This window comes from Microtus ochrogaster, chromosome 6, assembly GCF_000317375.1.
Source record: "Microtus ochrogaster isolate Prairie Vole_2 chromosome 6, MicOch1.0, whole genome shotgun sequence".
Lineage (NCBI taxonomy): Eukaryota > Metazoa > Chordata > Mammalia > Rodentia > Cricetidae > Microtus > Microtus ochrogaster.
The window spans coordinates 52,439,288-52,457,119 of NC_022013.1; the positions used below are offsets into that span (position 1 = coordinate 52,439,288).

At 41.2% G+C, this 17,832-nt stretch overlaps 1 pseudogene; it reads right to left on the reverse strand.

The window, feature by feature from the left end:
- Positions 1-1,913: 1,913 nt before the first annotated feature.
- LOC101990972 lies at positions 1,914-9,196 on the reverse strand (annotated as a pseudogene).
- Positions 9,197-17,832: the final 8,636 nt, after the last annotated feature.

Here is a 17,832-nt window from a genome sequence, read left to right on the forward strand (position 1 = left end):
CCTGCTTGACTGCATTACTAAGCAAAAAAAAAGAAAAAAGAAAAAAAACTGAAGCCAACACTCTTCTGTTTTGACTTGTATTTGCAGACAGGTAGACATTACATGGTTTTTCAAAAACTGACCTTCCCCTAAGGCCTGGCCATAGAAATGTAAACAATATAAATGAATCTACGATTATCAGTTGTCATAGGTCACATCACATTACCTTTGTGCTCTGAGATCACACACACATACCTCCATCATACCTGGAAAGATAGCTATATCTCAGTACGTGAGTTCTAAGAAGGCAGGATGATGGAGAAAGACATTTGGAATGAGTTTTACATCTTCTTTACCATTTTCTGAACTCCAGGATAATCGAACAGACACTGCCGAGGCATTCTCCTTTTGACTTTGGTTCATTTCAGCTTTGTGAGTGACATAGCTGCTTCATTCCTCTGCTTATAGAACAACCTTGCTAGACAGCATTAAAACATAGATATCCGTCATTTCTTCAATACCTATGTTTTTCAAGTTTTACTCTATATTACATCCACAGTGTGTCACCAATTCCTGAATATTAAACAGAAATACAAGAGGGCAAAACTCTCCTAAAATTGCTGACATTTGTTGACACATTTCTGCAGGTATTGCCACTGGAAGGAAAGCAGACTGAGGAGAGAGAGAATGAAAACTTGGTGCAGCCAGTCTTGGTCAGAGAAGATCAAGACTTCTAGAATCTGATACTGTGTTTTAATTTTTCCACACATTTAAACATAGTTGAACTTTGGGGGAAAGGTCTCCATGTGGCAATTATCAAAACAAAGCTTCGGGGATAGCCACATTGAGATTCCCTTGCCAAACAGTAAAGTACCTGTAGCCTTTACAATAAGAATGAGTTTTATTTGCCAACAAACAAAATTTAGAGCTGGGGCCTAGAGAGGAAGGCTATGTAATAGGCATAAGTTCTAGTCATTGAGAGACAAAGCCCAGGATTAGAGCCTAAACAATGCTCAGAATATTGTGGGGGGAGGGGTAGAGAGGAGGGATTCAGTTGGAAGCTCCTAATAGAAGAGCAAAGATCTTCGGGTTATTTCATCCTGTCATTCCCGCATTCCAGGTGATCAGGCATCATTTCTTTCCATTGAAGAAAATAGGCCCATGTGATTGGCAATCCTGGTTTCCCCCCAATGCATTCCTCTAAGCTCCACTTCCTGCAGACATCTATGGCTACAGTGGAAATATATGGGAGGAGACAAGAGAATGAAAATGAACGTTTATGTATAAAGGATGTGGTTCAAGTCTTTAGATTTAAAAACCAGTTCCCAGAAAAGTTTCTACCATGTAATATTCAGAAAACTTCCTTTGCCTCACAACCTGGAGCCAAAAAACCCCAATCCAAATGTATAAAATACTATAATTGTGAGATGCTATAAATGATCAATACAGACACACAGAGGAGTGTCATCCACTTAGCTACAGTTTGTAACACAGCCTCTTTAGCAATTGGTGGATCAGTAAAAGCCACTGAAGCACTGGAAATGCTTTAAATATGGGGTACAAAGTACTGACCAAATACTCTGTAAAAACCAGCAATAGGATGTCATAACTAGGAAATTTTCAAAACAGTAAAATGACTTCAGGATAGATCCCTTTGGCACTAAATGTAGCAGAATTTTTAATATATATATACATATATATATTTATTTACAAGTAGATATAGTGATAATAGAAAATTACAAGGCAGAGAACACATACACAAAAGAATCAAGACAGCACTGTTGATTCAACAGCATTGCATGAGGCTAGATCTGTTAACTTTGTTAACTAGCAAAATATCACTCTTGTTTGTTTATAAATCACTTATTAATCATAGGACCACACCATGGTAAATCCTTTGCTTTCCTTGTACTGGAGAATCCTACGGCTGGCCTTTAAGCATTCTTCATTTCTTTGCCAATCTTGTGACTGCGTATCTTGTTCCATTCAATTTTGGTGCGGGCAACTGGAAGTTACTGGTGCAAGGCCTTGAATGTGGTGTCTGACATTGACAGTTTTCACTGATTGTTGTCTGATTATTATTTTATGTACTCCCTATGAGTTTAATAAATTCCTTGGCGGTTTGGGCTTCATTAGAAACAGTTACTGAATCCTGCACATCTTTATGCCTGACCAACTGAACACTGCCATCTTAATAATAATGAACCTGAATCTTGAGCACCCCAACCACCAGGGCCATAGTGGTGTGATGGTGAACTTCCATTCTCGTCTCCAATTACCATTCCAGAAGTCTTTGGGCTGAAACTGGTGGCTTTCAATGCATGCAATAATAGTCTGTTGCCCATCTATAGTTTTAGCACAAACGGTACAGAAGCCATTGGAATAATGATCTTTCACACAGACTCTTAAAGCCCTGTCACAGGACTCTCTCCAAGATTTCAAGCCTCCATCCATATATTCTGGCTGGGGGTCATGTGCTTCTTTCTGTAAATGATCAAACTTTAAGTAAATTTTGTGTCTTGGATCTAAAATTCTGCTGTTACTGAAGTTACCATACACTGTAATTAAGACCTGGTCGTTGTAACCTTCTATCTTCACAGCTGTGTGTACCTTCTCTTCATCTGACACTTGATCTTCAAAGCTGGATATCTTGGCTGCTCTAACCCAGCCTGGTGATAATGGGCTGAAGAAGGAACAGACCAAGAAGGAAGCTCAAACCCAGCACTTGTTTTTTTTTTTTAATCTTTCAATTTTTTTAATTTATTTATTTATTAAGGATTTCTGCCTCCTCCCCACCACCACCTCCCATTTCCCTCCCCCTCCCCTGATCAATCTCTCTCCCTCATCAGCCTGAAGAGAAATCAGGGTTCCCTGACCTGTGAGAAGTCCAAGGACCGCCCACCTCCATCCAGGCTTAGTAAGTTGAGCATCCAAACTGCTTAGGCTCCCCCAAAGCCAGTATGTGCAGTAGGATCAAAAACCCATTGCCATTGTTCTTGAGTTCTTATTTGTCCTCATTGTCCGCTATGTTCAGCAAGTCCAGTTTGATCCCAGGCTTTTTCAGACCCAGGCCAGCTGGCCTTGGTGAGTTCCCAATAGAACATCCCCATTGTCTCAGTGTGTGTGAGATAAGCTAGACCCAAAAAGAGGAACATGGGATGTACTCACTCATATTTGGTTTCTAGCCATAAATAAAGGACAGTGAGCTTATAATTCGCGATCCTAGAGAAGCTAAATTAGAAGGTGAATCCAAAGACAAACATATAGGCATCCTCCTGAATATTAACCTTCATCAGGCGATGAAAGGAGACAGAGACCCACATTGGAGGACCGGACAGAAATCTCAAGGTCCAAATCAGAAGCAGAAGGAGGGGGAGCACGAGCAAGGAACTCAGGACCGCGAAGGGTACACCCACACACTCAAACCCAGCACTTGTAATCCATCATTTATGTACTGTTGGAGACTCACACAAATAACCCAGCATTCATGATGCATGTACTGTGCATGGTTCATATTTGTAATCCAGCTTTTGTTATGAATGTACTTTGTGAGACTCAATACAATGAGCAAGCACCAGTGGTACATTTTATGTGGGAGACTCAGGCTTATAAACCAGCACTCATTCAGCATGTATTGTGTGATACTCATGCCTATAACAGAGCACTCATTGTGAATGTACTCAAGAGACACCCCTATAACAGAGGACTCAGATGCTTGGACTGATTTTACAAGGTCCATGCCTTGTGAACTTACAGTGCTCAATTCCAAGCAGTAAGCATGTACTATGGAATATACATACATGGAACTTTGGAGATGCATGCGTGAAACCAAGCAATCATGTTTCATACACTGTGGAAGACTCACACCACTAACACACCATGCTAGTTAGTATCAATGTTCTGTGCATGATTCAAAACAATGAGGCAACAACCGTGGTGCCTAAACTTTGGGAGTCTCATGTCTAACCTAGCATTCATCAGGAATAATTCAGAATGAATGATTCAAAGCAGTGAGACAGCACTCGTAGTACCTGTACTGTGGGAAGCTTGTACCTATAGCCCAGCACTCATGGAGCATGAAATGGACAAGGCTAATGCCTGTAATCTGGCACTCATGATGTTTTTACTCCGGAGATGCGCTCCTGTAACCCAGCACTGATGGTATATGTACTATGAGAGACTCACACAATTAATCCAGCTTTCTTTCACAGTGCCTGTACTGTGGGAGGCTAATGTTTATAACCCGCATTCATTGAGAGTTTACTGTTCATGACACACAACATTAAGCCAATACTCATGGTGCTTTTAGTGTGTGTGGCTCATGTCCATAATATGTCATTAATGGTGCACATATTCTGGAGACTCAGGATTGTAACCCAACATTCATGGTTTATGTACTGTGGGGGACCCAGCTGACTAACAAGCACTCATGGTGCATATCCTGTTCTCATGTTTATGAGCACTCATAGTGAATCTAGCTTGCAGGACTCCAAACTGTAAGTCAGTACTCATGGCACATTCACTGTATGATGTTCATAATTATAACCTAGCCCTCATCAAGGATGTACTGTGTGCAGCTAATGTGTTTAACCTCATAATCTGAAGAAACACACCTAGAACTCAGCACTTACTGTTTAAATAGTGATGGAGAATCACACCATAGACCCAGAACACTTGTCAATATACTGTGTATAACTAAAAACCTATAAGACACATTCAAGTACCTTATGAGTAAGTTCATGCCTATTACCAATAACTAATCAAGAATATACAGTGCTAGATTACAGACAGTAAGTCAGTCTCATGATGAATGTACCATGGAAGGCTCACACATATAATATGTGACCCATGGTGCATATACAATGGAGACACATAATTTGAACTTGGAATTCATGGTTTAAACACCACAGGATACTCACATCATCACCAACTGTTGAAATAGGAGCAGCGGAGCTGCGTCCCCAGCACCCCAGCCACACTCCAGCCACCTGGCTAGCTTATGCCCCAAAATAATTACACGGAAACTGTATTCTTTTAATCACTGTTTGGCCCATTTCTATCTAGCCTCATTTTAGGCTAACTCTCGCACCTGGACTAGCCCATCTCTACTAATCTGCTGTAGCCCACAAGGTGGCTTACCAGGGAGATTCTAGCCTACGTCCATCCTGGGTCAGAGCTTCATCGTGTGTGCCTCAGAGAGCAGAGCTCTCGCCTCTGCCCGCAAGAGTGGAGTATCGTGTCTCTCTGAGGCCTCTGCCCCCTAGAGGAGAGCTGTCGAGTCTCTGAGCTCACTTCCTCTTCCTCCCAGAGTTCTGTTCTGTTTACTCCTCCCACCTGTGTTTTAACCTATCAGGGCAAGCAGCTTCTTTATTTGATTAACCAATGACCTTCCTCCATCAACCAACCCTAATGGTAACCCTAACATAAGTATTATAAGCCACCTAATCATAACAATAACCCTAACCTTAGCCCTAAAATTAATGAGTTCCATAAACCAGACTCTTACAATAATTTCAAATCCTAACACTAACCCTAATGCTGAATTCCAGTAGTTACCTACCCTTAACCCTTTCCATAATACTAATTCTAACACTACCCCTACACAACCAACTATAACTCTAAACCTGTGCCTAAGTAACTCTAACCCTAACCTTGTGTTCCAGATACTATCCAAACAAAAACCTAACCAAAAAACTAACCAAAACCTAACCTTGAGTCACAGAAGTCACCTAATCCTAAACATCACCCCAATCCTAACACTACGCTAACCATTCCTAATGCATTAAATAATAATAATTTTTAACCTAACACTGAGTTAAAGAAGTCACCTCACCCTAACCCTAAACCTGTATTCCAGTAGTCAACTAAACCTAACCATAATCCTAACTTTAAGACTTTCCCTACCCACTAAACCCAACCCAAGTAACCCAACACTGACATATATTGTATCCCTGTACTGTGTCAGAAAGACCCTTGCAATCTTAGTATAATGTACATATACTTTGGTGGGCACATTCCTATCAGCCAGTACTCACTGTAAATGTGCTGTGATCAAAATAGTGAACCAGCACGCACGCACACACACACACACACACACATATGTGTGTGTGTACATATATATGTGTACATATATATGTATGTGTGTGTGTTATATACAGTGTGAAGCTCCTGCCTGTAATGCATTACTCATGGTACGTGTGCTCTAGAGGCAGACATATATAACTTCCCACTTGCCATGTGTGTACTTGGCAGCATTCATGCCTATTATCTAGTAGTCATTGTGAATGTACCATGCTAGACTCAAAACAAGCCAGCTCCTATGGTCTATGAACTCTGGTGGGCTCTTACCTAACATCTAACATTCATGGGGCATGTACTTGGGTAAAGTCATTTCTGTAACCCTGCAATTCATTGTGCATATCCTATTGGAGGCTCTTGACTATAGCCCACCACACATTGTGTGTGTAATACGTAGGTTTCAAAACAGTAAGCTAGTATTCATGTACTGTGGGAGGCTAGTGCATAAAACTCAGGATCTATGGTGCATGTTTATGTCAGTCTCATGAATCAGCACTCATGGGAATTCATTGTACATATATCTGGAAATGAACACCCACAACACAGCACTCATGGCACATGTACTGTGCAAGAATCATACCTATAACCCAGCACTTACTGTGAATTACTGTGTGATACCCAAAACACTAAGCAAGAACTCATGGTGCATTTCCTGTGGGAGGTTAATGTAGCACACAGGATGCATGAATGTAGCACTTGGGGAAGCTGATGCCTATGGCCTAGCACTTGTCATAAACATACTATGTGAGAGTCAAAAGTAAACAAATAGTCACCTTGAATATAATATGAATTCCGCACTTACTGTTGATTGTAATCTGGAGATGGACCCCTATATATCAGCTCCCACTGCTCATATACTGTATGAGACTCAAAATAGTGAACCAGCACTCATGAGACATATATGAGCCTATAACACTGCATTAATTGTGACTGTAATGTGCGAGTCAAAACAGTAACCCAGAAATCTTTTTGCATATACTATGGGTGACCAACACCTATTACCCAGCACTCATTGTGTATTGTACTCTGAAGATGCACACCTGGAATGCAGCGGTCATAGTGCCCACACTATGTGAGGATCATGCCCATAACCAACCATTCATTGTACATTACAACACTCAAAACTGTAAGCCAGCACTTATTATACGCACTGTAGGAGTGTGACAAATGTATTCCTAGCACTCATGGTGCATTTGCTATGTGAAGCTCGAGTTTTTAACCAAGACCTCCCTGTTCTTGCACTCTGGAGACAGACTAATGTTATGAAACACTCATGCTGCATTTTCTGTGCCGGGCTGATGCCTAAACTCAGTCACTAATTGTGAATGTATTATGCTGTGCATAAAACAGTAAGCAGCACCAATATTAGATTTACTGTAAGATGTCCATGATTTTAACTCAGGATTCACGGTCCATGTACTGTTGGAGCTCATGTTTAGAATCCAGTTCCCATTGTTAATGCATTTTTCAAGACTCAAAACAGTGAGCCATCACTCATGGGATATATAGCTATATAATATATACACATATATACTGTGGTAGGGTCATGCCTGTAACTTAGCACTCATTGTTAATGTACTGTGTGAGATTTCAAGCAGCAAGCCAGTACTCACGGTACACATGGGAGGATCATGCCTATAACCCAGGACTCACGGTGCATAGTTTATGGTGGGCTCATGACTGTAAATCAGCACTCATGGTGCATGTACTGTGAGAGGGTGGTCCTTGTAATCCTAGCACTCATGGTACAAGCAGGCATGGGCCTATTAGCCAGCACTAATTTTGATTTTAATTTGTGAGACCTGAAATAATAAACCACTATTCATTTTGCATGTACTGTGTGAGACTCGACCTGTTGCCCAGCACTAGTTTTAAATGGAATGTGTAAAATGCAGAACAGTGAGCCAGCACTCAAGATGCAAGCAGTTTATAAAGCTCATACCTATAATCCAGTAAATATGGTTATGGACTCTGGACATGAACACCTATAACACAGAACTCCTGGAGTACATACTGAAGGAGGCTCATGCCTATTATCCAATATTCATTGTTAATGTACTGTGTGAGATTCACAACAGTAACCTAGCACTCATGATGCCTATATTATGTAAAAGCCATGCCTATGATCCAGATCTTATGGTGAATGTACTATGTAAGATTTGAAACAATAGGACAGGACTCATGGTGAATTTATTGTAGGAGGCTCAAGATGATAACCCAGCATACATGGAGCATGGAGCATGTACTATGTGTACCTTAGACATGTAACTGAAACTTCAAAGTTCTGCAAATTCGAGAGATCCTTGCCTGTAATTCAGCACTCTCGGTGTGTGTACTGTGGAAAGCTCGTGCCTAGAAACCAGGATTCATGGTGTAATTACTATAGTGGACTCATGGATGAAAGTCAGCGCTCATTGTGCATGGGCTCTGAGAGTGTGTTGTCAGTCATCTTACAATAACTCATGGTACTTGTACTTTGAGATGCTCATGCCAGTTACCCAGCACACATTTTAAATACACTGTGCATCACTAAAGACACAGGAAGCCTGAATTTGTGATGCATGTGATGTGTGAAGCTCAGGCCTACAACCCAGCACTCATGTTTTCAGTCCTGCACTGCACATTCCCAGTGAGTGCTGGATAATAGGCACGAGCCTACCAGAGAACATGTACCATGAGTGTTAAGACTGTAAGTGTCATCCTCCCATTGTACACGCACCAAGAGTCCTGTGTTACAGATGGGAGTCTCCAGAGTATAGGTGCACAGAGTGCTGGGTTGCAAGCTTGAGTGTCACACAGTAAATGCACTCTTAGCGGTAGGCATATATTTGTCATTCTCCCACATCATACATGTCCCAGCACTGAACTCACCACTGTCCATGCACAATTATGTATTTGGGTTACAAGCCTGCAACCATCAGAGTAACTACACCATGAGTGCTGAGATACTGGTTGGAGTATCACACAGATCATTCAAATTAGTGCTGGGTTAGAGTCATTAGCCTCTGAGAATATATGCACTACGAGAGCTGGCTTACTGTTTTGGAGTTTTCCATATTACATTAACATTAGCCTCACATATTAGATGAGCAATGAGTGCTACAATACAGACTGAACCATCCTGCAGTGCATTCACCATGTTTACGGGTATACAGGTGTCAACCTCCACAGTACATGCACCATGAGTGCTTGCTTAAACCACTAGCCCACTAAGGAACTTACACACTGAATTCTGGGCTTTAGGCAGTAACCTCCCACAGCACAAGCATCTCACACATTACCATGAGTGTTGGCTTGACATTTTGAACACCTTACAGTACATTCACAATGAAGATTGCTTTGTAGGCATGAGCCTCCTGCAGAATAAGTAATTTGAGTGTCAAGTTACTGTTTAAAGGGCTGCACAGTAAATTTAAATGTGTGATGGGTTAGCGGCAAGAGCCTCCCACAGTACATGCATCATGATTTTCTGGATTGCTGTTTCAAATCTTTTATAATATATTTATAATGAGGGCTGGATTGCAAACATGAACCATCCACAGTACACATACCATGGTTTGCTGGGTTACAGCAATGAGCCTACAAAAATCCAAATCCTATGAATGTTGAGTGTTAGACAAGAGCCTACCCCAGTATATACACAATAAATGCTGGGTTACTGGCTTGTGTCTCGAATAGTACATTCGTAATGAGTACTGGCTCATAGGCACCAGGCTCCAAAGTTCATGCACCATGACTGAATTTTCAGGTGTGCTTCTCCAGAGAATATCATAATGAGTTTTCAATAACAGGCTTGAACCTGACACAGTACATTCTCCATGCGTGGTGGTTAAGGGTGTGAAACTCCCAGAGGAAATGCACCATAAACCTCACGTACTGTTTTGAGTTGTCTCTCAAAGCACATTCAAAATGAGCATACGTAATTGACATGAGCCTCCCACAGTGCATGCATCATGAGTTCTGGGTTTTAAGCAGTACTGTTTGAGGTCCATCCATCTCTATAACCCAGTACTCATGGTGCATGGTCTCTTTAGACATGTGCCTATAAGTACAGCATTCATGGTGTGTGTACAGTGAGAAGATAATGCCTACAACTCAACACTCATTGTGAGACACATGAGTTCCCTTTACAGGTTAAGGCTTATTCAGTGCATGTACATGAGTCTTACAATGTACGTTCACAATGAGTGTTCAGTTATAGGCATGAGCCTCCTGAGTGCATGTACCATGAGTACTGTGTTTCAGAGGTGTGTCTTCCAAGTATACGCACAATGTGTTCTCGTTTATGGGCCTGGGCCCCTCACAGTATATGCTCCCTGAATAATGTGTTTTCAGTGTGAGCTTCTCATGGTAAATGCATCACGAGTACTGGCTTACCATTTTGAGTATTTACAATACATTCACAATGAGTGCTTGTTAACAGACATGAATTCCCCAGAGTAGATGTGCCACGAGAGCTGGTTTACTGTTTTCAGTCAAGGATACTACATTTACAATGATTGCTGTAGTATGAACATGAGACTCCCACAATATATGCTTTATTGGAACTGCATTATAGTCATGCATCTTCAGAGAACATCGCAATCAGTGTTGGGTTACAGGCTTGAGCCTCAGAGTAAATTTACCACAAGTGATAGGAATACATTGTCATCTTCCCAGAGGGCACCATGAGTAATGGCTTACTGCCAAGATCAGGGTATAATACATGCATCATGAATACTGGGTTATAGGCCTGAGCCTCCCACGGCACATGCGCAATGAGGGCAGGTTTACAGCCGTGAGCCTACCACAGTGTGCTTACAATTGAAGTTGGATTATAGGCATGAGCCACCCACAATAGATGTACCACAAGTGCTGGCTCACTGTTTTGAGTAACTACACAATGAATTCACAATGGGTGCTGAGTTGTAGGCATTCTCTTCCCACAGTACACGCACTTTGAATGCTGCACTTACAGGCACGTGTCTAAAGGCACCATGTACCATGAGTACCGTGTTACAGACATGGATGGACCTCAAACAGTAATGGATTATTGTTTCAGGCTCTTAAAAAATGTTCACAATAAGTGCTTGTTAATAGGCATAAGCCTACCAGAGTACTTATTGGTATGCTCATTTCCATAACACGGCATTCATTGGGAATGTACTAAGAAATACTCTTTAAGCCAGTAATAATGGTGAAAATATACTGTCAGAGGCTCATACCTACCTATAGTACAGCACTAACTGTCAATGTACTATGTGAGTCTCAAGACAGTAATCCAGCATGCTGTACTATGGAAGGCTCATACCTGTAACCCAGAAATTATTTGCTATTGTACAGTGATAGATTACAAATTGTAAGCCAGAACTCAACAGTGCATATACTGCGTGAAATTCCTGCCTGCAACCTAGAACTCCTTACGCTTATAATGGGGAGATGAAGGTTTGTAATGCAGGAGCCATGGTGCATGCATTTACAGTAGAAGGCTTATGCCTATAGCCCAGCACTGATTGTTAATATGCTTGGGAGACACAGACCTATAATAAAGCATACCCATGTGCTTGCATTTACTGTACAATTCTCCTTCCTATAACTCAGCACCCACTGTGAATATAATGTGCTAGATTCAAAACTACAAGCCAGCAATCATGGTGTACATACTTTTGCTGTGTATGCTGATAACTCAAAATTCATGATTTATGTGCTGTCAGAGATCCACATCCAACCTAGCACTCAAGATGCATGTATTGTGGGATACTCGTGTTTATAGTCCAGCACTCATTGTGAGTGTATGCTGCAGGACTCAAAACATGAAGCCAGCATCCATGTTCTGTGAGAGGCTCAAGACTATAACACGTCACTCTCAGTGCACATATTCTGGAAATGTAAGCTTGTAACCCAATATATCTTTTATTACTGTGGGAGACCCACACTACCAAAACAGCTTGTACTAGTACTGTGCAAGTCTCATGTTCATAAGGTAGCATTTATCATGAATGTACAGTGCTAGATTACAAACAGTAAGCCATCACTCAAGGTACTCCTGTTCATAACACAGCACTCGTTGTGAATGGACTGTGTGTGGCTCAAATTACTTAGCCAGCACCCACGGAGCATATACTGTTGGAGGCGCACACATTTAACACATCACTCATGGTAAACTTAATCTCTAGTTACAACAAATTCAGGATTCATTGTTTATATACTACGGGATACTGATACCCTTAACCCTGTACTCATGGTGCATGTTCTGTGAAAAAGCTCCTGTTTATAACCCAGCCCTCTGGGAGACTCACACCACAAACCAAGCATTCATGGTACATTTACTGTTGGTGTCTCACACCTATAACCTAGCACTCATAGAGTGTGTTGGACTGAAGCCTTACCCTAGCACTCATGGTGCATATAAGCTGGATAGTCACACGATAAATGCAGCATTAATTATGCATACAATGCTATAAGCTATTGCCTATTTCTCAACACTCATTATTAATGTAGTGTGCAAGATTCTAAACAGTAAGCCTGAACTCACAATATATACAGTGTGGGAGGATCAGGCATACAACCCTTCGTTTGTGGTCCATGTACTATAGTAGGCTGATATGTGTGCACCGGTACCCATAGTGCATGCACTTTGGGATCCTCACAGTGAAAATCCAGAACTTATGGAGCATGTACCATGTACATCTCATGCCTATACCACAAAACTTACCAAAACTTATGGTGCTTGCACTGTGGGGATGCACACTTGTGACACAACACTCGTGGTGCATCTACTATGGGAGGCTCATTGCTACACCCCAGCATTCATTGTGAATTTACTGTGTGAATTCCTAAAAGTAAGCCAGAACTCATGGTGCATTTATGACGTGTGGGGGAGGAGCTCATGCATATAGCACATCACTCAGGGTGCTACCAAACAAGCATTCATGTTTTATGTATTGTTGAAACCTCACACCACTAACTCAGTAGTCATGGTACATGTTCTATAAGAGGCTAATGTTTATGAACAGAACTCATTGCGAATGTACTGTGCACGACTCATACCAGTAAGCCAGCACCCATAGTGTGCTTAACTGGGAGAGGCTCTTGCCCATATCCAGCCCTCATGGAGCGTAACTATTGTGAGTCCCATACGTATAATCCAGCATTTATGGTGCATGCAAGGAGCAGCATTTATACTGCTCTCGTGACTGTAAGTGATCATTCACGGTGCAATATACGATGGGAGGCTGTTGTTTATAACCCAGATCTCAATTTGAATATTCTGTGCAAGACTCAAAACAGTAAGTCAGCATGCACTGTGCATTTTCTGTGAAGGGCTCATGCCTGTAACCCACCACTCATTGTGCACACAAACAGGAGATGCACACCTATAACACAGTACTCATTGTGCATAGACTACGGGAGGCTCATGTCTATAATCAAGTACTCAAACAAGTAGTCCAGCACTAAGGTGCATGCACTCTGGCACCATAGGCTCTTGCCTATAACCCAACATTCCCGATGCATATGCTGTGCTCATCTTATGGTTGTAATGTATGACTTATGGTGCATATACCGTGGGAGACTCATGCCTATAACCCAATGGTCATGATGCATGTATCATTGTGGGAGGCTAGTTGTTATAATGCAGCATTCCTGGGACATGTTCTGTGGAAGACAAACACCACTAATACATACTCAGGCTGCATTTACTGTGGAAAGCTCTTGTCTATAATACAGCACTTCCGGTGTGTATACTCTGAGAGACTTATGCTTATAAAGCAGCATTAAGGGAACAAGTCCTATAAAGGGTTCATGCCTTTGACCCAGTTCTCATATTGCATATACTCTTGGTGTTTGCTGTATGTAACCAAACACACGTGGTGCTTGTACTCAAGAGGCTGACACCCATATTCATTGTAAATACTATGTAGTAGGCTATTGTGTCCAGTCCAATGGATCTGTACGTCCCAGAGACAGAAAGTGTGGATTGAGGAAAGAAATAGCTAAGAGACAACGAAAAGAGTTGGGAGGGCATCCAGTGGATACTGTGATCTGCCTAAAGTTTACTATTCCAAGTTCGTATATACCCCAATCCAAAAGTGGAGGAAGACGAAGGACTTCCTTGCCATGATGCAAAGAACAAACAGTAATTTATTCCATTCATCTCCAAACATTAAATAATCACACCCTTGATCGAAATATCATTTTGTCTGGGCAGAACATCCTGTAACCATGCCTTAGGTCCAGCATCCTGTCATATAACCTTGAAGGAGCAAGAACAGAGCTGAGCTCTCTGACCTTTAGTCAAGGTGCAATAGATTCATTCTATGAGCCCCGACAGTGCTCCCATGCATGCAACTCAACACTCCTGGTGCATGTACTGTGGGAGACTCATGCCTATAATCATGCACTCATGGTGAATGTACTGGGAAAATATTATGGCTGTAAACCAGAACGAATGTTACGTATGCTCTGGTGAGCTTATGTCTATAGTTGAAAATTCATGATGCCTTTACTGTGGTGGGTTCACATTGTAATCTACCACTCATGGTGTATTGACTGTGGGAGGCTTTGCCTGTATCCTAGAACTCATGGTACATGGACTGTTGTTGGATGCTCAAGCCTGTATTGCAGCACTCATGGTACATGAAGAGTGCAAGGGGCAGGCCTGTAAACTCTGACCCATAGTACATGTACTATGGTAGACTGATAGTTGTAACCCAACACTCATAATATATGCACTGTGAGAGACACCAGCTTGTAATCCATCTCTCATGATTCATGTACTGTGGAAGGCTGACTTTTGTGTGCTAGTACTCATGGTGCCTGTACTGTGAAAGGCTCACTCAGAATACATGATGCATATATTTTGGTGAACTTGTGGTTGTACCTACACACTCATGATGCATGTACTCATGGGGGCTCATGTGTATAATCCAATATTCATGATGCATGTACTATTGTGGGTCCATGCTTATAATTCAGTACTAATGTTGAATGTACTCTGGGAAGCTCAGGTCTTTAATCCAGCAGTCAGGTACATGTAATGTAAATGACTCACACTTGTATCCTAGCACTCATGGTGAATTTACAGTGAGAGGCTCAAGCCTATAACCCAGCATTAGCGGGGAATGTATTGTGGGAGACTTATGATGCTAACCCAACACTTATAATGCTTGTAATGTGAAGGCTTACCTATTACCTAGCATGTATTACACTGGGCTCACAACTATAAACCAGCATTCATGCAATATGTACTCTGTGATGATCAGGTCTTTTAGCCAAATCTCATGGTGCATGCATTTTGAATGCACAAGTTTTGACTCCCCTCATAAGCTTGACTTTGACAAGGAAAGGAAATCAGCATATCAGGATGATGCCTATACTTCTGAGTTACAATACGATGAATACTGGCCAATATAAGGTAAAAAGTGGGTGTCCATCAGCAGATAAGTCTAAAATAAAGCATTGCATTTATTAAGAGTGAAATACTGTCATGTGAAACAAAAGGAATGCAAGTAGAAGATATTATATTAAAATAGACAAAGAAACAAAAATACCACACATTCACATTGACACATGGAAACTGAAAATATGTATAAATGTTAGTCTCAAAGACAATGACATTAAAGTCAGGCATGATAAAGGATGTCTATAATCAGGAGACTGAAGCAGATCACAGGTTCAAGAGAATCCTGGGATACATAGCAAGGTTTTGTTAGAGGAAGAAGAGATAGAAAAATAGGAAAAGAAGAATGAAGAGAAGAAAGGGGATGAAGAAGAGGAAGACACTTACTAAAGTGGAAGGGTAATGGGAGAGAGGGAAATTAGATAAAGAGTCTAGAATAGTTAACTAGAACAATACACTTTTACTAAACTACTCTCTGCCTCTGTGCCTCCAATAATTGAAGAGTTTGTTGCTGGTATCTTTTAAAACTGTTTTCTCTGCTAATAGCATGCATTCAGATTCTGAGATAAACTTTAGACTTATAAATTAATGGCATACCACATTTTGTTTATTCATTTTATCATTTATTTAAAGATGGCCTTTGCTTTAATGAAAGTGAAGAAACTGGTCACTCCTAAGCATCCATCCTATATGAGAGTACAACAAACTGAAGAAGATTCTGCTTGGATGTGAGATCTAACTGATCAATGAGAATTAGAACACATTAATTTGTCCTTGACATACATCACTACTAAAGTCTGTGTGCTTGTAGCTCTGTGAAATTTGCCTAAACAAATCATAATTTTAGGGGTAGTATATAGGAGGTAAAACCTTTAGGAGGATAACAGGTGGAGCTGCATGAATGGGAAGAACAGACTTAAAAAAAGGCCTCCTGGGAAAATAAAAGACTCACTAAACATCTTTTAGTATTGTCATACCCAATAATAACTTTTGCCATCTGTACAAACCTCAACAGGGTCATAACAATAGCAGGAGAGCAGTGAAGATCTTAAGTCCCCAGAAAAAGAACAGTCACCCCACTATGCACACACTTCACTGAAAGTCCTGGCAGAGGATAAGGAACATCTACATTGGATGGTAGAGGAAAGAAATGATAAGCATCTGGTAAGCCCAGATAGCTACCCCCCAGGATTCCATGATGTATAATAATAAGGATAATAATGATGAGAAGAATAGGAGTAGGTGGTAGAGGATGAGGTGGATAAGGAGAAGAGTTTCTCTGCTTAAGTCTATGACTCAGATAAAGCTGAAGGGTAAAAAGATTTTTGGGAAAGTTTTCCAACAGTTTTTGTGTCTCTTTTGTTGAAACCAACCCATTACACATCCATCTCTGGATTGCCTGCTTTCTGCCACTTTTTGACTCAGATTCCCATGATGCAGTGTGCATCAGCATTGGCTCTTATGAAGACCAAGAAAGTGTTGGGTGATACTAGTCAGTAGGTCTGAAGCAGACTGGTACCCATGTGTATGAGAACATATGAGAACATCTCAGAGATAAAACCTATCTCCCATTGTCTTAGTTGGCTCATGGTGCAACACTAAGCCACTAGAGACTGGTTGTTAATAAACAAAAATATTTTGTTTCTCCAAGTTTGGAAGGCTGAGATCAAGATGTCAGTATGTTTGGTATCTGGCAAGGGCTCTGTTTTTAAGATGACATTTCAAGATGAATGCTATGTCAGCGTCGCTGACCTCAGCAGGAGCCAGCAGACAAGGAAGGCCCACCTGCCCACCTGTCCTCCACTGGGGTCATTGCAAGCAGACCTGACCTCCAGGATCACCTAGTGACCTCCAATGTGATCGGAACTGTGACACCAACTCCACTATGATGAGCAACCATTTGAGCCTTGGATCCACTGGCACCTGGAGGAGAAACCACTGAAGACACAGACCCAGTGGCACCAATTGGAGGAAAAGATGGGTAGACAACAAGGTAAGAACACACTCAATAACACAAAGAGCAACACGGCACCACCAAAAACTAGTGGCCAACAGCAAGTCTGTTGGCTAACAGAGATGAAGCAGAAGAAAATGACCTAAAAAACAACCTTAAGAAAATGTTTTAGGCTTTTAAAGAGGAAATGAAAAATCCCATCCAAAGAAGTAGAGGAAAGGACAAACAGAAAATTAGAAGAAATCAACAAATTCCCTTAAAGAAAACCAAGAAAAACTATCAACTAGGTCAAAGAAACAATTCAAAATTTGAAAGATGAAATAGATACAATAAAGACAACATAAACTAAGGGAGTTCTGGGAATAGAAAATAAGAATAAATGATTAGACCTTTGTCTGTTGCGGGGTTGGTGAAGATCTTCTCCCAGTCAGTAGGTTGCCTT